General features: G+C 41.5%; 1 long non-coding RNA gene across 1 annotated transcript in view; it reads right to left on the bottom strand.

Moving 5' to 3' along the window:
- Positions 1–23,135, bottom strand: part of LOC134516123 (uncharacterized) — a 228,350-nt gene that overhangs the window by 96,557 nt on the left and 108,658 nt on the right. The window contains exon 3 of the long non-coding RNA XR_010071225.1: positions 2,486–2,539. This is a non-coding gene — a long non-coding RNA (uncharacterized LOC134516123). The remainder of the gene's footprint in view (positions 1–2,485; positions 2,540–23,135) is intronic.

Here is a 23,135-nt window from a genome sequence, read left to right as displayed (position 1 = left end):
ATATTAAGGAACATTAGGGGCAGACTAAATTTATGCTAATTTCAGCTTGAGCGGTGCAAGTTTCACAAAATTAAAAAAGCTAGAATACAGATCTTCCTACATAAAACATAATCACAGATTTGCCAGCACTACTACATATAACAGATTAAACATATTATCTAATCTACAAAAATTAAGAAATAAAATTTAGGAAAACGGAGAGGCATGTTTTGATGTACCCCAAACTTAGTTACTTTGGGATTTCATCAAAGGTGACATGAGGTACCTTTGCTTTCCATCCAAGTGGTTTCATTCTGGTTCTGGAGTAGCACTACATCTTATACCTTAGAAGAAAACCTAGGTAGTAATCATGAAGCACATTGTAGAAGAAATTCTAAAAGAGAGAGAGCACATGCAAAAGAGAGCAAGGCTTGTCCAAATGTCTGATAAAATATCTGTATCAGAATCAATCAAAAACTTCTGCCGTTTATTCACTGCTGTTCATGATAGATTTATCAAGTGTATAGATATTCTTAACTCTTGTAAACAAATGACTCTTCAGGTACATATCTAAGCTGTATAAAAAACATGGATGGTGCCAATTCTGTTACTCAGAAAAAGATCCTATTAGATTATCACAACTTAACTGAAATCAGAACAAACACGATACATGATGGGTTGTTAGAACATAATTCAAATGCTTCTGTTCAGAAATGCATACAACTTCACATAACGAGACATATGCATTTTCTAATAAAACCATACATCTCACACAGAAAACAATCCACCTCTACTTCCACGTACATAAAACATCCATCTTAACAGCTGGAGAATGCTGCCAGGCAGCAATGTGGGCCATAAGGAGCTTAGCAGTTGCATTCCTTTCCTGCCTCTCCCCTGCAAATACTCTTGGACCCAGTTAAGCAAAGGAAAACAGAGGCAGGCTGTAAGACAAGCCATGGGGCAGTAAGTTATTCCTGATGTAGAAGTATGTCTCTAACAAATGGAAAATAGTGGTATGATATGCGATACAATTTTATTTTCCTTTCTAAGTTATGGAAGCATTCGGAGTAGGATTTAAAAAAATCACAAGCATGTGATTCTAGCCCTCATTCCCAACTGACAGCAATGGGGAAATTAACCATTCCACTACCCAAAGGCAGTATGATACTCTGCCATGCATGAATATGTCCCCTGAAACCTGTATTCTGCAGATATGTGTATTTTGGATGGGGACACAATCCCAAACTCAGCAGCAGCACTGTCTCTTGTGGTGGCAAAATACAGCCCACCAGGCCTCCTACTGAGGCAAAAGCTTCTCGCTGACTTATGGTACCTTGCTGTTCTGTGCAGGGGCTGTTCCCATCCCACACCAATTTGCTCCACAGCACCCCCGGGAACCAGTTGAAGCAAGACAGGTTGCCCTGCTTGGAGCGGCTCTGATCAGCACAAGCTGCTCCTGCCCCAGTACAAGCGAGCTGCTCCCATGGCTCCTACAGGCACTTGGAGAGCCACCTCCTGCTAGGGAACAGGGGTGGAATGAAGCTTTTCGGGATAAGAGAGAAGTGGCCTGGTATACAGCCTCCTGTGCCCCACTTCGAACACTACTTACAGCCAAGTTCAGCTGGCCCTGAATTTCATTCTCTCTCCAGATGGTGATTAGTGCCCACACATTGGTCTCGAGCCATAAGGCAGCATGTTCACAGGAAGGCCTGTAGTGAGATGTTATCAGTTGAAAAGAAGCAGAGCCAATCATTGCAGAAGGAGCAGACAGCTGAGAGAACAGCATGAAGCTGTGCTGCATGGTCTGAGCAGTGCTGCCTGTACAATTAAGCAGCTTCCAACAAATCTGACCTCTGTTCAACCAACTGCAGAAAGCAGACAAAAAGTATCCTCCCCAGGAATGACTGTTCTGTTCTGCTACAACAATGCAGAAATTGGCTCTACCTTAGGGGTTGTTCCACCACTGAAACCTGTTCACCTTTACAAAGCGCAGCAGAAGACTTCACAGTAATTTTTATTCAAAAATCTAACCCAACTGGCAATGTGATTATTAATAGAACGACCCTCCATGGATAAATATAATGTGTAAAAAGAATGGATCATGGTCCAGACACTGGACTGGCATTGACAAGGCTAAGGAGTAAGTGAAGTATTATCATTGTTGCTAAATAGTCTGTGTTGGTATCACAGGAAAGGCAGAGGTGAGGTTTTAAACACAGAAGTTTATAGGTATTCTGATCACACCCCAAAGGACTTCATCCATGTCCTACAAACACTATTTTCACTTCAACGTTTATCAATTCCATTCTTCAGGTGGAACACAGTTGACTTAATGTTACTGTTCATGATATTCCTTATGAATCCAATTAACTTAAGTGCAAGGCCAAAACCTTGAATTCAACCTATAAGTCAATAGAAGCAGCATTAAGACAGAAATTAATACAGCATGGGATTTTGGCAATTTGCATCATGGAAAAGGTGGTGCACGGCATTTTGGACTTACCATATCTTCTGTAAGCTTTCACATCCCCGCTCATGAATATAAAAATTACCATCACTGAAATTCAATTAAAAAAAAAAAAAAAAAAAACAAAAAACAAAAGGAAGGAAACACAATTAGTAGAGAAGACCATTTCTCACAAAAAAGAAAAACAGAATCTAAAACCCAACAAATCCAGGTAAAGATAGTGTAAGATATTGTCTTTATATTGAAAGTGAAAATGTTGGAAATGCTACATATGAGTGCTGAGTGACTTCCTTTCTCCACCCTTATCATCTTAGCTTTTCTGGAATTCACTGTCAGTCTCTTTTTCTTCAGCCAAGTGCTGATCTCAAGTGTTATGGGTAATTAGCAGTACCTGTTGTATGTTCTGGATATAAAAACAATTTATCTTTTGTCCATCATTGCCATTTTAGTCCATATTGCGTCAAAACTGTCACTCGTGGCATGACAAAGAATCAGGAGAGAAAAGAGAATAGACATGATTGTGGCTGCAAAGGCAGACAACAGGTGAAAACTGAGAGAAAATAATGGAGCAATGTTACCCTATCGAGACATTAAAAAGCCACAAGACATGAAGGTCCACCCAAATATAAAAACCAAAACAAAGCATGAAAACAGAAAAGGACATAAAAAGCGGAAAAGTGTCACTAATCAAAAAGGCACAAAGAATGTCACAAAAGAAATTCTAGCAAAACGAAGTGATTTAATTTCATATTAGAATTCCTAAATCAGAGGCAATTTTGAGTACTGGTGAAGTGAGTAAACCAGTACTGTATGCACTCCATGCCTTTCATTATCAGGACATTTTTAGCTATATACATAATTTTAGACTATCATCTGTCTCTGTTTAAACAATTGGGACTGGATTCTCATTTGCGTTCAAAGTTTGTTCAGGTCTGACAGTTAAACAGGTAAAAAATGAAACTTCCTAATGTCTATACCTCCTATGTTATACTTCCTATGTCCTTTCCCCAGAAAACAAGTCAGAGCTGCTGATAAGCTCTGCCTCCCAATGTCAGGTATATCTGAAGCTGTCTGGTGTTCTATTTAAGGACTCCATCAGCCTACAGCCCCATGCCACCCGCCATCAATCACTGGATAGCAGTTTACAGAGCAAGGATGGCTTCAAAATTTTAAAAAGGACTAGAATATTTTACAACCCTTAAAGTGTTTTATGCCACAGTTGAATCTATTATTCTTGCTGTACTTTGTACCTAAGAAAAGACAAGCATCCCAAATAAGGTTCACGTGCTCTAGGAAGCCCCTGATGGGGCTATAAGCTGACTGGTAACCACCAAATGTATACCTCCTTATACCACACATTCGGTTCAGTATGCAATACATACAGTACGATTCAACAGAAGCCATGCTCACTCCAGTATGCAATATCTGTTTCTATGGATTCAGATTCCAGTTTGTGCAGAGTTCGTTTCAGAATATGGTTTGTGCTTTTCTGAATAAACAGGTTTGAATTAGGTCCCTAACTCAGCCTTTATAAATTCAGCTATAGCACATAATAGGGTTATTTACCACTTTTATAAAGTGACAAGTGTCTGCTACACAAGTATTTGGGGAATTATACAGTTTGACTGCCTTCAGTTAAAAGCCAGCCTCCATATTTTTATAAGATCAAAACCGGTATTCTCTGTTTAGCCCCCATTCAGAAAGAAGATGTCAAATCTCAGCCGGAGTTTTTCTGCATTCAGACTTTAACAGCCACTGATTATCCCCTATCACAGTTAAACCTGCTGGAAACTGTTTGGGAAAATCCTCCTGTAGCTTTCTTTCCCTGTGCCTTCCTCAAAGCAGCAGGTAGGATACCAAGGTAACCCCCAACCCAGAAAGGAGCTCAGGCCAAGGCTCCCCCATAACCTCTGATTCTTACGGCTGTGATGGAGACCCCCCAAAAAATTAACACAGCATGACTTGGTACCAGTTTCTTCAAGGATTCTCTGCACATAGAAATCAAAGAGGAGAAGCAGGTAAAGTGTGACCCAACATTTGCCTCTAAATTACTATTCTTTCCCGCCCCACCTAGATTCCAGAAACACAGTACTCTGGGGTTGGAGGGACTAACAGAGGATGGGGAGGAGGGCAGGTGGTAGAAGGAAATATCTTTTTATCTCCAAACTCCATGCAGAAGAGGTTCATCTTTCTTTCTTGTACAAGGGTAAGGAGAGGTGGTAGTGTTCAATGTCTATAGAACGTAAATTTTACTCAGACAAATCTCTTGTAACAGGTTAGGAACGATCCCTGAGGCCACTGAGACTAGATTCTCACAATCGCAGGCAATAGTGCTAGAGATGTTGTATTCACAACATCTGTTCCATGCAGCACCATAAATCATGTCTTTCGGTTAAAAAAAACAAACAACAAAAAAAATTGCAGACATTTAATGTGCCATAAGAAGAGAGTAGAAGAGACTAAAGTCCCTGAAATGGCACTGGATTATTTAGATAACACTTTGAGTAGATCTGAAAAGGCTCATGACTCATATTACAGCGCACTGCAAAAGTCAAACCAATCAGCCAAAAAAAAAGTAAATCAAACCAAACCAAAAAAATCCACAAAAATCACACAAAAAATCAGCCATACCATTCTCAGAGCAAATTTCCCGCTAAGCCCAAATAAGACAATGACAGTCTAAACAAAAGCACACCAACCAGGTACTTGACAATTCGGTGTCATGAGGAGCACCCATATACCCTGATTTTAGCTCCTCTCTAGTTGCAACCAGTCTAGCTGATTCAGGGGACAACAAACAGAAGGGAAACAAAACAAGCCTCAAGACAGCCACTAGCTGCAACAGCACTGGGCATCACCGGGCAAGAAGGGAAAGGGGCAGGAAAAATTCCCCCTGATCCACAGAAAAACACCAGGAAGCCCTGGTGCATAGGAGTAATACAGTATAAATCCCTCCCAAAACAGTTATCCAGACTCCTTTCAAGGCAGATGACCTTTCTATCCAGGAAGATAACCTCTCTCTTTGATAGATCCCAGGGAAAACAAAGTCAGATAACCACGGACTCACAACACAAACTGAATTTCTTGTGTCAGAAATGTTCTCTTCCGGTTATATGCTTAGGTCTCCACAAGATTTCCATAAGATGATCAAATCCCATTTAAAACACTTGCCTTCACTGCACTATTTAGAAGGCCAGTCTTAATTGGCTCCAAGTCATGTTTTTTCAATAATTTGTATGATTTTGTCCAGAATCATTATAATAATTGTAATAATTTTAGATGTTTGTTGTGCTTGTAAATATTTTATCAGTTTTAAATGCCTTGGAACTTGAAATCTGTCTCAAATCCATTTGCAAAAGCACAGGGAAACAATAAAATGGACTAATACAAGTTAGACAAAATTAATTCCATCCCAGGGCTTTAGTGGCAAAATAAACCAAAGATTACTGAATCTTCTGATGAAACTCTGTCATTACAGCTCCCTACAGCTCACATATTATTCTCTGTAAAAAAACCCCAGGTTTCTAAAAATTCCTTATGTACTTGTAGACAGAACAAAAAGTATTGATGTCACTTCATATAGTCATTTTAGTACTGAATATAGCGTATTGATTTTAATGTCTTGAAATATGTAAAGTAAATGGATATTTTCTAACCATACATCACAGATACGCAATATATACAACAGTTGTACAAATTAATGATATGTCAGCTAAGGTCTGGTCCATATGCATTAAAGGTTGTGAGAAATATAAAAATAATGGTATTCCTGCCTTCATATGTTACATTAGGCAGATGTGTAAAATATGTTTTGGTATAATTTAATGTACAGCACCAAATGGGTTAAAATTAATCTATATTAATGCTGCTGCTGAAAATATGAGCCTTTACTTCCCCTGCCTGTGTGATTCCAGTGCCTCCCTACCGCTGGCAACAGCATGGTTACTTGGGGCATACCATCATCTGGATTCAAAAACTGAACTGGCTGAAAACCAGCTCAGGAGGGAAAAAAATAAAACCAGCCCCAACCAATAAGAAATCCATTAGCTATTGATGAAATGAGCTCCCTCATCCATTTGAGAACACAGGTGCTACTACCAGAACAGGCAGGGGAGAAGACAATCACCATCTCTCAATGGCCACGTGAATTTAGACTAGTTTAAACAGATCACGGAAACCAGGCTGTTACTCTGGTGCATGGAAAGATAACATTTATTGGTGTAGGCTGCACAATTTACAATACTCTCACAGAACTCAAGTCCTCTACCAATTTATCCAGCATAAGAGTATGTAACGTTTGATGAAAGTTATACCAGGAGAAAAAAGCTGTATTAAGAAATTAATTAAGAAAATTAAGAAAAAAACTGTCAGGTTTCAGTAACAATGACCCATTCTACTGTTAGCAGGAAGGACAAACTAGTATTTAGCACTTTATTTGCAAAACAGATACCGCTTTGCACCAAGAAAAGAGATCTGGGCATCTCACAACTGTATTAAGGATAAGATCTAAACATTCTGGGGACTGGTCTTTCCACTCTGACCTTCCAATCCCACAGTCCTTTCTAATTTCATCATTAAAAACTGTCCTCATTTTTAAATGGCATGACTTTTATATGTGAGATTACAGCCATATACTTACAAGGTTTGCTCTGACCATATTCTTTGCTGAAATACAATGCTAGCTTGCTCACTTTGAAGGTAATTCTGGGCATGATAGCAGCTGCGGCATCCACAAATAAATTGAAAAAAAAATATTAGAATATTATGGCCAAAGAAGCTCTTATTGACAATCTGCCTTTGCATACTACTGGTAAACATTTCTCTAATTGTGACTATTGTTCATCTACCATGGAATATTTCTTTTCAACAGCTTATTTAATATGGACAGCATTCTCTTTTGAGCTAAATTGGAGAGACTAAATGAACATGTCCTCATCTTTTAACCAATCACAACACATACCACATCCAGCCCTTTCCCTTACTTTTACCCTAGGGACACCTGTGTTGTCCATTCTCTAACCATTGGCCAATTTTCAATATAAAATACATCCTAACAGTCTCACTGGACTTTCACTTCCATCAACCCAGTGATCACCAAAGGTCCTTTGAGCAAGTAAGGTATGAAACTCAGGGGAAAAGGTGACTTCAGAGGTGGAACTCATAACAGTACAGGATTGTGCCAGTGTGTGGACAGCTTATTTCATTCATAGTCTGTTTCTCTCTCTTGCTTATTTTTGTGCCCTTGTCCACTAGATCCTCTCAGTACTGAGGTAAAACATCTGATCAACAGGTGAAACTACAGCTACCAGGCAGTAAGAAGCTCCTTGCACCTTCTTGGAAGCAGTCGATCCAGTTACTGTGAAGGTCAAAGATGGAAAACTAAGGGATCCAAGACCTGAAGTAATATGACAGTTTCTATGTCCCATATGCTGAGCATCCTTCATTTACTACCAGATTCCCAATCTCCGCAAGTCAGCTTGTGAAGACACAGGGAGACCTTTCTTGCTTTCTTCACTAGTATCAGGGTCATCATCTTGTCAAGAAAAATGTGCTACTTTGACCACTTGGAATAGTAGAAGCTGCACTTACACACTTATTTTCAGATTATTCTAGTAAAGTATCATTTACAAAACCAAAAAGTTTCTTAGTTCCTCTATGAAATAATGTCCATTAATCCAAGCTCTTGTAAAATGGTCTGTATGTTTTGCGCTTAGATATCTCTTTCTTGCTAAAAGCATGGTAGCTGAGAATACACACTAGCCAGCATTAAACAAGTAGGTATTTTTAAATGTTAACATGGTAGTGTAAAATTACAAATGGTCAAAGACCCTGTGTTTTGGCCAGAAGGAAGGAAAATTATAAAAATGTTACACTTGTAAAATAATACCAGTGCAAAGAAAAGGTGCAGAGTTAATATTCTTACCTAGTGCCCCGTTCCCTCAGCACCCTGCAGCTTTAAGTGTGTAAATTTTTGAAAATAAATATTTTTGGGCTCTTTTCTCTTCTATCCTCTTATTGCTTTTTAAAGGAAGCAAAATATACCTAAATTAACTTCTGTTGCAACTCCAGTTGAGTCAGTGAAATTACACCAGGGATTAATTTGCCTAAATGTGTCTGACTATATTCTGAACAGAGTTCTCTGATCTGCTCAGATAAACTTTTGCAGGGTTGGTTTTGGTGGGCTTTTTGGGGGTTTGTTTTGTTGTTGGTTTGTTTTGTTGTTGTTTTTTGTTTGTTTTTTTTTTTTTTTTTTTTTTTTTTTTTTTTTTTTTTTTTAAGGAAAACAGCATGTACATTTAGATCTCATGATCCATAGGCTGCTGGAACTGTCTAAATGTAAGGCAGAGCTAGTCTTCAACTGCAGAACTCCCTTGGCTACAGAAATCAGGGAATACAACTCATTCACCAAGGGAAATACAAGGCCTTCCCTTTGCAAAAGCTTTTCTGCAGTGACATTATACAACGGGTTGGCGTCAATTCCCCTAAGATAAACAATCAGAAATATTCCAGAACTTTAAATAATTAAACAAACAAGATGCAAGCAATGATCCAAGTATGCCAACTGTGAAACACAAGGGACAGATGGAGAACAGACCGTTTCAGGTGGAGATCTGTCTATGGAAGCATTAGGAATACCTGCAATTCATAAACATGAAACCAGAATCTGGAAAAGAAGGATAAAGAATTAAAGAGTGCAATTAACGTGCAAGATTTTTTGTTTTGTTTTGCTTGAAATACAGATTTCAACTTGTAAATTGTATCGACATGCAAGGAATGGCATTCCTATGAAAACCACCCAGGTGGATTTTGTTAGTATTACTGGCATATAGCACAGTGACAAAATGAGCAGTGATTCCACATCTGCTGGCGTATAGAAGAATTCCTAGCCTCAGGGCTGATGAGTTAAATCCTTTCAATGCTAAGTGACAGTAATGTATAAGAGTCACATACTCATATCCGTTAGGATACAAATACCATAAATTAATTAACTGATTTGAAAACATTTTTTGATGGTAGGAAACCAGCATAGTTGGAACCTGGAACCCAGGTCTGAAATTGCACATAGGAAGCTGAATAATGATGACTAAGCAAGAAGTCATAACACAAGGTTTTAAAAAAAAAAAAAAAAAAAAGAGAAAATAATAAGAAAGGAAATCCATTGCCTAGACAGTTAGATGGCAACTTATGTGTCTCACAATGCTTCCCATACTGCCATGTTCATAGTTTATTTTGCATTCTCACAGCAGTCTCCTTCACTAAATCTCCTTTCAAAACTCATTTCTTTAAAAAGACTTATGCATGAACTATTCTTGTTAAACTGTTTAACACTCCAATTAAAACAGTATGAATAAAAGAACAATTTGTAACTCAAGGTGACTGAAATCTCAAATGACTGTGTGCTCTTAAGTTCTGGTTCTTTTTTTTTTTCCTTTTTTCTTTTTTAAATCACGCTTCTTTCTTTTCTGCAATCCCTTCTTGTTCTCATCTTAATTTAAAACCCAGTCTGACAACCTTCTGTATGGTATCAATTGTCAGTAAGGTTTTACTTGGTACAAATCAGAGTATCAGATGAAACCCTTCAAGAAAAAAAATGCCTCTCTGTTTTGAGAAGAGCTCTACATGCATACGGGCATGTAAGTGATAAGCATGCAGTATTAAAAAGAGGCACCTAGGACTATTTTGTTGGAGTTTATCTGATTATCAACTTTAAATCAAGAAATTCTCCCTTTCTGACAAGATTCTGTAACAAATGCTATTCATCACTCTCAATCCCATAATCCAGTGGACTGCATCACTTGCAGAATAACTTTAATAGAAAGGATATAAAATTCAATCATGAGATGAATAAATTAGGACCTTTCACAATATAGTGCACGTGGAATAAATCCGGCAAGGATGTGTTGGGGCCAAAAGTACTCCTTCATTCTTTGAAAAGAAAGACATAATAAATGTTTGCCTGAAGTAATAAAGACTATCTGCCCAGCCCCTCAGGTCTTCCAGAGCATCTCATGATAGAAAATATCTGTAAAGACTGAAGAGAATTTCATACATAAGTAGTATGCCACCAGAATGCCCTTCCTAGAATATTAATGAAATAAAATAATAAAATAAACCCAGACCCATATATACTGCTACAATTACAAATATATTTTAATCCTTACAGTTAGAATTAATTGCGATATGCTTTCCCTAATAAGTTAATAACTGGAAGTCAGATTTTTGCATTTGACCTATTTCCATAGTTCAGCATGACATGCTACCTATACCTGAGATTTTCATCTCTGTTTTCCTCCTCCTTATTGTGCAAATTATTTCTTCTTCCCTTTTCCAACTAATTCTGCCATTCTATGACCAACTCCTCACTCCCCATAAATGCCTTCTTTTATCTGCCTTTAGAACTCTATGCCTCCTATACGGTCTCTAATCCTTAACTCCCATGCAGCATCTCTTAGCATCTCCACCTACAGAAAGTGCAATCTCTTCTTGTTCATCAGGTTCATCTTACCTCTTCCTCTCCTTTTCAGTACCAGACTCTGCCCATGCTAGGTACTTCTAGTTAGGCCATAACTTCTGGTCAGCTGTCACAACTCAGAGACCAGTTAAGCAGCTCAAGAAGGAACAGCCTTCTAGAAAACAAGCCAAGAGTTGTGTCAGAGAGCAGGGTTTAAAAAATACTGATAATGTCTATATCAAGGCTTCCCTTCAAATCATCAGGCTTGCCAGCCCCCAAAGCCACTCTAGGAAAGACCACGATTCATCTTCAAGCTTTGGATTAGGTGTGGATGAGGAAATCTTAGCAATTACAGTCCCAATGCTCCATTTGCAAGACTAATTTAGGAAACAAAATGAAAAAGGGGGAAAATGCACGTATTTTAAAAAAAGCTAGATTAATTCTTACTTTAACAGTTTGCAAAATGGCCTTCTTGGACTACAAAGCCTAGCTCTGCACCAAACCATAGAGTAATGGATACCAAAGGCTTAGGCTAAAAAAGTAAAACTGAGAAAGACAAAAGGATTCAAGCACTGTGTAAGAATATTAACAAATCCAAAAGTCAGAATCATAGAATGGTTTGGGTTGGAAGGGACCTTAAAGATCATCTAGTTCCAACCCCCCTGCCATAGGCAGGGACACCTCCCACTAGACCAAGTTGCTCAAAGCCCCATCCATCCAGCCTGGTCTTGAACAATTCCAGGAATGGGGCACCCACAACTTCCCTGGGAAACCTGTTCCAGTGTCTCACAGCCCTCACAATAAAGAATTTCTTTGTAATATCTAATTGAAGTCTCCCCTCTTTCCATTTAAAACCATTACTCCTTGTTCTATCGCTACACTCCCTGATAAAGAGTCCCTCCCCATCTTTCCTGTAGGCCCCCTTTAAGTACTGGAAGGCTGCTACAAGGTGTCCCCGGAGCCTTCTCTTCTCCAGACTGAAACAACCCCAATGCTCTCAGCTTGTCTTCATAAGAGAGGTGCTCCAGCCCCCTGATCACCTCTGTGGCCGTTCTCTGGACTCACTCCAACAGGTCCATGTCCTTCTTACGCTGGGGGCCCTGGAGCTGGATGCGGTACTCCAGCTGGGGTCTCACAAGAGCAGAGTAGAGGGGTAGAATCACTTCCCTCAACCTGCTGGCCACACTTCTTTTGACGCAGCCCAGGATGTGGTTGGCTTTCTAGGCTGTGAGTGCACATTGCCAGATCATGTTGAGCTTCTCATCAACCAAACACCCCCAAGCCCTTCTCCTCAGGGCTGTTCTCAATCCATTCTCCACCCAGCCTGTATTTGTGCTTGGGATTGCCCCATCCCACATGCAGGACCTTGCAGTTGGCCTTGTTGAACTTCATGAAGGTTGCACAAGCCCACCTCTCAAGCCTGTCAAGGCCCCTCTGGATGACATCCCTTCCCTCCAGTGGGCCAGCCGCGCCACACAGCTTGGTGTCATCATCAAACTCGCTGAGAGTGCACTCAATCGCACTGTCCATGTCGCTGACACAGATATTAAACAGCACCAGTCCCAATACCAACCCCTGAGGAAAGCCACTTGTCACTGCTCTCCACTTGGACATTGAGCCATTGACTGCAACTCTTTAAGTGTGACCAACCAGACAACATGACGCAACCATTCTTATTCTTTGAGTGGTCCACCTGTCAAATTCACGTCTCCCATTTAGAGACAAGGAAGTCGTGCAGGACAGTGTCAAATGCTTTGCACAAGTTCAGGTAGATGACGTCAGTTGCTCTTCCCTTATCCACCAATGCTGTAACCCCATTGTAGAAGGGCACCAAATTTTTCAGGCACAATTCTCCCTTAGTGAAGCCATGTTGGCTGTCACTGATCACCTCCTTGTTTTCCATGTGCCTTAGCATAGTTTCCAGGACAATCTGCTCCATGATCTTGCTGGGCACAGAGGTGAGGCTGACTGGCCTGTAGTTCCCTAAGTCATCCTTTTCCCCCTTTTTAAAAATGAGGGTTATGTTTCCCCTTTTCCAGTCAGTGAGCACTTCACTGGACTGCCTCTGCTTCTACAAATATGACAGATAGTGGCTTAGCAACTTCACAGAATCACAGAATTGTCTAGGTTGGAAGGGACCTTTAAGCTCCACCAGTTCCTTCAGAACCCGCGGATGCATCTCATCAGGTTCCATAGATTTGTACACTTTTAGGTTCCTTAGATGGTCTCAAACCTGATTTTCTCTCACAGTGAGCGGTTCATCACTCTCCCAGTCCCTGCCTTTGCCTTCTGTGACTTGGACAGTGTGGCTAAAGCACTTGCTGGTGAAGACCAAGGCAAAAAAGTCATTCTCTGTATCCTGGGTAACCAGGTCTCCCGTTTCCTTCCAGAGAGGGCCCACATTTTCCCTAGTCTTCCTTTTATCGGTGACATACCTGAAGAAGCTTTTCTTGTTGCCCTTGACATCCCCGGCCAGATTTAATTCTATCAGGGCTTTAGCTTTCCTAACCTGATCCCTGTCTGCTCGGACAATTTCTCTGCATTCCTCCCAGGCTATCTGCCCTTACTTCCACCCTCTGTAGGCTTCCTTTTTCTGTTTGAGATTGTCCAGGAGCTCCTTGTTCATCCACACAGGCCTCCTGGCATTTTTGCCTGACTTCCTCTTTGTTGGGATGCATCACTCCTGAGCTTGGAGGCAGTGATCCTCTAATATTAACCAGCTTTCTTGGGCCCCTCTTTCCTCCAGGGCTTTATCTCATGGTATTCTACCAAGCAGATCCCTGAAGAGGCCGAAGTCTGCTCTCCTGAAGTCCAGGGCAGTGAGCTTGCTGTGCGCCCTCCTCACCGCCCTAAGGATCTTGAACTCCACTATTTCGTGGTCACTTCAGCCAAGGCTGCCCTTGAGTTTCATATTCCCCACCAGCCCCTCCTTGTTGGTGAGAACAAGGTCCAGCATAGCACCTCTCCTCGTTGGCTCCTCTATCACTTAGAGAAGGAAGTTATCATCAACGCATTCCAGCAACTCCTTGGATTGCTTATGCCCTGCTGTATTGTCCCTCCAACAGATATCAGGGTGGTTGAAGTTCCCCATGAGAACTAGGGCTTGAGAACACGAGGCTGCTCCTGTCTACAGAGAGCCTCATCTGTTTGGTCTTCCTGTTCGAACAGCCTGTAGCAGACCCCCACTGTAATGTCACCTGTCCCTGCCCTCCTTTTAATCCTGACCCATAAGCTCTTGGTCAGCTCCTCGTCCATCCCCAAGCAGAGCTCCAAGCACTCCAGCTGGTCATTGACATCAAGGGTGACACCCCTTCCTTGTCTCCCCTGCCTGTCCTTCCTAAAGAGCCTGTATCCTTCCATTCCAACACTCCAGTCATAGGAGCCATCCTGCCATATCTCCGTGATGCCAATAACATCATAGCCCTGCAGGCGTGCGCATATCTCTAACTCTTCTTGTTTATTCTCCATGCTACGTGCGTTTGCATAGAGGCATTCAAGTTGGGGCCCCAGTGAAGCTGACTTACTGGCTCAAGTGGCTGGAATTCCTTCATGCTGCACTCCAGATGCTCTCCTGCTGACCTGTGATCCTTCTCCAGGCTAAGTACAAGTTAACGTGTACACAGACACCAAAGAAAATCTACAAACAGAATAAGAAATCACTTGCTGACCTTTACTCTGTCTGGGTCTTATTTTTGTTCCTACCTTTCTGAAAGGTGGAGCCCAAGCTAGAGGTCCATGATGAGGTCAGAGTTTTTGCGGGAAGGGAGAGATGGGTTATTGTCAGCAACAAGAAATGCCATTGCAATGCCAGAACAGGTATAGCTGAGTATTCATGATTCTAAAAGATATACCTCCCTGCATCTAGAACAACCATTACTGAAAATCATAGAATCATAGAATCTTCATGGTTGGAAAAGACCTTTGAGATCATCGAGTCCAACCATACACACACAGAAAACCCCAAACCCCTACAATCTCTGCCACTAGAGCATGCCCTGAAGTGCCACATCTAGACGTTTCTTAAACACCTCTAGGGATGGTGACTCAACCACCTCCCTGGGCAGGCTGCTCCAGTGCCTGACCACTCTTTCAGTAAAGTAATTCTTCCTAATATCTAATCTAAACCTCCCCTGCTGCAACTTCAGACCATTTCCTCTGGTCCTGTCATTATTCACCTGGGAGAAGAGGCCAACACCCACCTCTCTCCAACCTCCTTTCAGGTAGTTGTAGAGGGCAATAAGGTCTCCCCTCAGCCTCCTCTTCTCCAAGCTAAACATGCCCAGCTCCCTCAGCCTCTCCTCATATGACTTGGTCTCCAGACCCCCCACCAGCCTGGTAGCTCTCCTCTGGACACGCTCTTCAATGTCCCTCTTGTACAGAGGGGCCCCAAACTGAACACAGTACTTGAGGTGAGGCCTCACCAGTGCCGAGTACAGAGGCACGATCACTTCCCTGCTCCTGCTGGCCACACTATTCCTGATACAAGCCAGAATGCTGTTGGCCTTCTTGGCCACCTGGTCACACTGCTGGCTCATGTTAAGCTGGCCGTTCACCAGCACCCCCAGGTCCTTTTCTGCCGGGCAGCTTTCCAGCCACTCTTCCCCAAGCCTGGAGCGTTGCTTGGGGTTGTTGTGACCGAAATGCAGGACCCGGCACTCGGCCTTATTAAACCTCATACAGCTGGCCTTGGCCCATCCATCCAGCCTGCCCAGGTCCCTCTGTAGAGCTTTCCTACCCTCAAGCAGATCAATACTCCCACCTAGTTTGGTGTCATCTGCAAACTTACTGAGGGTGCGCTCAATCCCCTCATCCAGATCATCGATAAAGATATTAAACAAAACCGGCCCCAAAACTGAGCCCTGAGGGACACCACTGGTGACCGGCCGCCAAGAGGATTTCACCCCATTAATCACAACTCTCTGGGCATGGCCATACAGCCAGTTTTTAACCCAGCGAAGAGTACACTTGTCTATGCCATGATTCACCAGCTTCTCCAGGAGAATGCTGTGGGGGACGGTGTCAAAGGCCTCACCAAAGTCCAGATAGACAACATCCACAGCCTTCCCCGCATCCAGAAGGCGGGTCACATGGTCATAGAAAGAGATCAGGTTGGTTAAGCAGGACCTCCCTTTCCTAAACCCATGCTGGCTGGCCCTGATTCCTTGGCTGCCCTGCACTTGCTGTGAGAGCTCACTCAAGATGATCCTCTCCATGATCTTTCCTGGTACCAAGGTCAGGCTGACAGGCCCGTAGTTCCCCGGATCCTCCTTCTGACCCTTCTTGTAGATGGGCGTCACATTAGCCACCCTTCAGTCATCTGGTACCTCCCCTCAAACAATGACTTAATCTTTAAAAGGTAAGAAAACATTCAGGATGTGTGGGCTCAATACTGGTAAATTAAACTATCTTTCCTACCAAAAAGTGTGAGCAATGCAAGTAAAACATGTCTGCATGTGGAGTTTGTCCTGCCAATGGCTTGCCTGAGACATGGTTCTCCTCACCTGGGACTATATACTCTCCACATACAATGGAAACAAGTTAGGCGTGGCATCAGTCATACAGTGTGACTATAAATATAGTAGAAACTATGAGTCCATATACACAGTAAGTACCTTAACGCAAAGTATTTAATACCAGAAAGCTGGATTTTGTCATTTCACTGTTTCATTTATTGCTCCTCAATTAACAGAGAAGTCAGTTGTCATTTAAGGCTCCTCAAAGGAACATGAATAAATGCTGAAATGCTATTGCCTTCTGCCTGTTGCTAGGATTAACAGCAAAAGGTAGCAGACACCAACTGCCTAGTAATTCAGGAAGAATTGCTGAAGGGTCAATAAGGTACCAGAAATTTCAATCAGAGGCTAAACAAACTTGTCCCTTATCCCCAAACTCCTTCAAAAGTAAACACACTACCGCACTCACAATTTTCCCTCTGGGAAGACAATCAGAAAGACAACAAACCACATGTATGAGATGTTATGCACATCACTTGGCATCCTCTGGAAAGCATTCAGAGAAATGATGGTGATGATTATGGTATAAAAACCTATACAAACCTTTTTTTAAAAACGCTAAGAAAGTAAAAGTAAAACTTTACATGGGCTTTTTTGTGTGGTTTATTTCCATGAAGTTTTAAATCAGAACAGAAACAATAAATGATAAAACTAAATCAGATTAAAATAAAACTAGCATTTCCTAAGAGCGAGAGCTGCTTTTTCTGAATCACCTGGAATTAACCAGATCACTCTTTAGTAAAGAGCAATTTCTGATACAATTGTCTGTATTAATTCCTAAGCTCCTGAAAGAGATGCATTACTCTTAGTCCGGTGTTTCTGTATAGAAATGATGAGACAGTGATTGTTTGCAGGAAATTAACTCCATATATAGCAATAAACTGACTGGTACCAAGAAAGCTTTCCACAACATGAATGTGTGCCTAGGTATGTTAGCTTGAGACAGCAAATATCAACCTAAAGTAAGCTAGCACACAAAAAGCCCCATTTTTTATTGGGTTTCTTTGAAAACATCTTTAGATTTCCCCAGAGAAAAGTTCTGGCTACAAGTGATGGCTGTGCATGATATGCAACTACTGGAATTCATGACATGTAGTTAAGTAAATTCATAGGACATTTAATAAATATGTAAATGAGGAAAAAACAGAGAGAAAACGCCACAAAGTTAGCAAAGCCACACCAGTATGAAAGGTTCCATTCTCAGTAAAAATCAAATCTCACAGAAATAAGGAGCTTTATTGGTGACTCTAGAGAGAGTGCAAGGGAAATTGATACTATGGCCTAAAAAGATCTTAAATGATATCTTACTGAAGTTACAGTAAGCTATCTTATCTCTTCAGATAACTGTGATGGTAAATTTCATAGAAGATCTGAAGCTAACTTTTCAAATCATAAGTAAATCTAGGAGTAACTATCCATAAATATACATACACAAACTCAAAAAAGAGAGTCCCAAAACAACAGGACATTCAATAGAAGTTAGGTTTACGGCTGTTTTGTAGGGACTTGAAGATAAACTGTAATTAGGAGATAGTGGGGTTTCCAGAAGATCCTAGTAGATGAGGCTTTGAAAATTTAACCAGGAGGGAATTAAATGATGAAAGAAAATTAAAGATTATTAGCAAACAAATAATTAGTCATCAAGCAAGATTCTCCCTGCAGATTTTCTTTTTAAAACAGGTCAAACACTCAAAAAAAACCTAATGCAGAACTCTGCAACAGTTCCAAAGACGAAACAACTTTCCTCAGCTGAAATGGTTCATACAAAAATCCAATGGATTGCACTGGGAGCTCTCATTGGGCAAACTCATCATTCAAAGCCTGTCAAACTGCAAAATACCAACAGGAGTAATGGGGGCAGGAAATATCCCAGAATCTAACCATGAAAAGCAAAGGTCCCATTAAAGGTCCATGGATACTGGCCCAGACAGTGACTCCCACACAGGAGACTGAATAGGGTCAGAATGGAGGGAGGTGTTAGCAAAGGCCAGGTATGCTGTAGCAGCTGCTCCTCAGAAACAACTGGATCCTGCTTAGGCAGGTTCTCACAAGATGAACTCCCACTCAGGAGACCTGGGAGTTCACCAGTTCACCAATTCATGACTGGACCTGAGGCCAGAAAAATGGTACAAGGCATTATACCTCATGCATTATATATATATATACACACACACATATATATACATATACACAGACACCCCTCACTCCTGCATGAGGGTTTAACCTAATTCTGGAAACTCATCGTGTTTACCTGTAGACAAGTAATAATTGTATCTGGCCATGCCAAAGGGACATATCTATTTCCAAAACTTGGGAACATAACATAGCAGAAAGGTAAAAAATAGGTTAAAAAAAAAAAAAGGTAAAACAAACTAAAACCAACTGCTCCTTGATTATGGTAAGAACCAGTAAGTCCAAATGGCCTTCATAAATAGCTCTGTGCTATAAAAGGAAATCGGGGTACTAAATGTGAGTCAAATATAGGCATAATTTCAATTTCTTTTCTGTTTAGTCATATCTCCCAGCTTTACAATTGTGCTCTTTTGGGTTTCCTAAATAAACACTTTTATTTGTATTTTCCTACCATCAGAGTGGGTTCAAAGTAAAAGACAACAAGTGATCATAATCATTTATCAGCAAGGTGAACCCATAATCAGGCTTCTGGTCTAGATAGAGTCCAGTGCATTGGAAAGTTCCTCACAGAAATTCCCTGCTACCATAGTACTAAGTCTAAAAGCTATAGAGAAAAAGGTCGTACCCACTAAAGATCTTCGAGGAAACAGTGCCAGGAGTTCCACTGGCTGATGACAGCCAGGGAAGTACCCAAGGTGGCTGAAAAGCTGTCTGGACCATTGGGCTCACAGGCTATTGGCCAACAGTTCAAAGTCCTACTGGCTGGCAAATATAAGTGGTGTTCCTCATAAGTTACTTCTGAGGCCGGCACTACTTAACAACTTCAGCAGCACCGTAATCAATGGGACAAAGTGCACCCTCAGAAGGTTCTCAGGTGACACGAACTTGGAGGGAGCTGATGACATGCTGACAGGTCAGTGGCAGCCCCACTTCGAAGGGGCTGCATCCCAATGAGTAAGAAGGAGAGCACGAGTCAGGAGCACGTGCTTGCACTGTTGAAGGCTGACCATGTCCCGAGCAAAAGTGTAGCTGCCAAGGACAAGGAAGGGACTATCGTCCTCTGCTCAGCAGCTTGGGAGGCTTCACTGGAACACCACGTGTCCAGTTTTGGGACTCCCTGGAACAAAAGCAATATTGACACCCTGGAGAAAGTCCACAGCAGGGACACAAAGGTGGGTCAGTGTGGAAAAGAGCAGACTGGGGGGTGGGGGCGGGGTGTGTGTGGAATTTTTCTCTTCAAATACCTCCCAGGGGCCACAGAGAAGACCAAGGCAGACTCTTCTCAGGGGTGGATACAGCAAATGGACAAGTTGGAGTCAACAAGTTACAGCAAGGGCAGAGTTCTCTGGGTATAAAGAAAAAGCATTTCCCAAAGAGAGTGGTTAAGCCCACGGTCAGGCTGTCCCAACAGAGGCTGCAGAAGATCCATCCCAGGAGTCACTAAAGACTTCACAAAAAGAGGTCCTGTGCCGCTTGATCGAGCTTTCAAGGTAGCCCTGCTTTGAGCAGGGGATTGACCAGAGACTTTCAGAGGTCCCTACCAATCTGCATTCCTCTCTGAGTCTGCGTTGGGTTGGTTGGTTTGCTTTTAACAGGGGGAGCAAATACTTTCTCCCCCCCCCTTTTTTTTTTTTGACAAGGGAACCTCCGAATGTTTGTACTCTCCAGCACACACGCTCTGAATTAAGTGTGTGTGTGTGTGTGTGTGTGTGTGTGTGTGACAGATGTAGGCACATATATCAGCAAATGGATATGTGTGACAGAGGAGGTCTGTAAGTTCAGCCAGCAGTGTAAATATCTGTTGTGTCCCAAGTATCTGGACACCTATCTTTGTCTCTTGCTATTTTCTAAAGGAACTGCCTTCGCCTTTTAAAGACCCTCCTCCTCCTTCTAGGGCTTCAGAAGCCGTTCGCAGAAGGGCCGTGCAAGCAGCAAAGATCTGGGTAAGGGAAAATCTATTTGCTCATCAGAAATTCTCACCTTGAAGATGAGAAGTTTAGATGATTACACATGCAGATGTGTATGCATACACACAGGGGTTATTTTATTTTGCCTTTAACATTTGCTGTTGTGAGTTGTGCCCACATGTCCTTCTCAGGTTTGTGTATTTGTTAAAATTATTTGCAGAGCGGTCCCATGACTAGAGCCTTTCAAAGGTCCCTCCCAATGCAACTTTTTCCCCTGATCCTGTGTGACACAAATCCCATGGATGCTTATAACACAAGGGAAAAAAAACCTTCTTAGTCATCATAGACACAGAAGTCAGTGATATAATTGCCAGGGACAAGATGCTAAACCTGTTCAGAGCAGAGATAATGTCTCAGGTAGAATGAAGAAAAGGAAGCCCTATCACAGCATATTGATCCACTAGGACCTTCCAGCAGAAATTCCAGAACAGCAAAGATGAATGGGCAAGTCCTTAGCTCTGATTTCTTGCCCACAGCCAAAAAGGATCCAAAAGACAGTGCTTCTCAAATACCAGAAATCACAAGAACACATAAAAAACTACAACATTTACACTGCCAAGGCCAGGAGATGAAACAAGCCCCATCTACATCAACAGTATAGCACTTCACAAGGATATATAGAGTTTCTCCTCGTACAGCCTCAATTGCCAATAGCTGGCTTTAGAAAAGTTCCCTGAATCCCTGTAATCCCACTTATCATTCTCATTCCCTTTGAAAAAATGAGCACGGATACAATTAGTCGTTCAAGAATTTAGCAGAATATCAGACTCTCTGTACAACAATAACAGCATCTCCCATTACACTGAGGCCCTATCGTTACATCTCATTAATGCCAAGGTAATAGCTAACAGAAACAATTTTTCCAGTTAGTAACATCCAAGAAGGTGGCCAGACAATGAAGAGGCTAATTTCACAACAAAACCCAGGCATGAACTTTATAGTTTACGCGGATCAAGTTGCTGAAAGCTCCAGTTTACCATTTCGAACACATGATCTGGTCCAATGATTAAATCAGACTCAATGGCAGATGCTGAAAAAACACATCAGCCATGACACAAAAACCTAGTCCAGCAGCTGCTGTCTGCCTTATTTAACCATGGGGATTGCTACCAATCTCCACATGCTTCTCCCTGGTCACATTTCTCTGTAACTACCAAGACACAGACATCTTAAACCTGATAAAGCCTGACTATAACGAGCCATCCTCGGTACCACACTATGCCCTAGATTTAATATAAAAGATAAAAGACACAGTGAGGCTGGCCCAAGAGGGCCTGCTAGGAACCAGCCTGATTAGCAGAAACATTACAACATAGCGGCTAATCGAGGGTTGAAGCATTGCTGTTATTTCATTCAGCAAAACTGTTTTCAAATGTAATAGTTGAATAGCTGGGTTAAGTACGTTGCCTATGCTATGAACCTGACAAGAGGAACCATCTGGAGCCTTGAACTGAAGCTCTTTATCATCAGAAGTGAAAAAATTTGGATACCATGGGAGACAAACTGTAACAACAACAGAGGGACTAAGAAGTTCAGATGGTGAAAATCTCTGCAGGCGTCTTCTGACTACAGTCCAGGAAGAATCATCTAATTCAGCATGGAAACCAAACTAAATCCAGAAACTTACCTGGTTAATCTATGCTAGAAAATAAGGACTATATTGAAAAAAGAGGGAAAACAATGTTAGTTAGCATGGAAACCAAACTAAATCCACAAATTTACCTGGTTAATCTATGCTAGAAAATAAGGACTATATTGAAAAAAGAGGGGAAAAAAATGTTAGTAAGAAGATATAATTGGAAAACGTTAGAGCCCCCTCATACTGAGCTGAGAGGACAATGTGATTCTGCATTCATTTAAGGTATACGCCCACCAGGTGACAGTTCAGCTCCTTTTCCATGCCACATGTTGAAAAGGGCCCAGGGAAGGTTCAACACATGAATTAACCAGATTTTATCATGTGTATTGAAAGACTGATTTAACTGATTCCTAGGCTCCAGGAATTAGACCGATTTTACCATTCTCAAGGCCTACGCAAGTTAAATAGGAAGTCGTCTGAGCTACATGAAGCTTCAACCATTTTTATCCTCAGATTCTGTATGTTGCTCTATACTTAAGACAAATGTCAAAATTGACACTGAAGTCTAGAAGGCTCACTTGGAAGAGCTGTCCACCATCCTGCAGTCACTCACAGCTCATGGTAAGACAAGTCAAGAGACACAAAACTTAACTTACATTTCGGGGGAAAGCCAAGTACGACACCATGTCAATGAAGTTATTTGCTTCTTTCATCAGCTTCCCTGCCCAATACAGTTTTCAGAAGGCATTAATATTACGGGTACTTTTAAAAGTAGGGTTTTGAAAGTATTCTTCAAGGAGATGGATCAGAAAAGCCATTGCATAGTCTACTTAAAACATAGTCTACTAAGAGGAAAACCTGTTTTACTGTTAAGTTCCCCCTGACACAGAAACACTCCACCCCTGAGCAGTGACTGACAAAATGGACTGAATCATCATGTTAATATTTTCATTAAAACATTGAACAGAGACCAGCTCCAGCTGACATGGCAACTTAAGATGTAAAGATCTGCATGGGTTTGTGGAAATGGAGGTAAGCACAC

This window comes from Chroicocephalus ridibundus, chromosome 5 (assembly GCF_963924245.1).
Source record: "Chroicocephalus ridibundus chromosome 5, bChrRid1.1, whole genome shotgun sequence".
Taxonomy (NCBI): Eukaryota; Metazoa; Chordata; class Aves; order Charadriiformes; family Laridae; genus Chroicocephalus; species Chroicocephalus ridibundus.
Note: the sequence above shows the minus strand (reverse complement) of the source record. Positions and strands in the feature narration are given on the sequence as shown.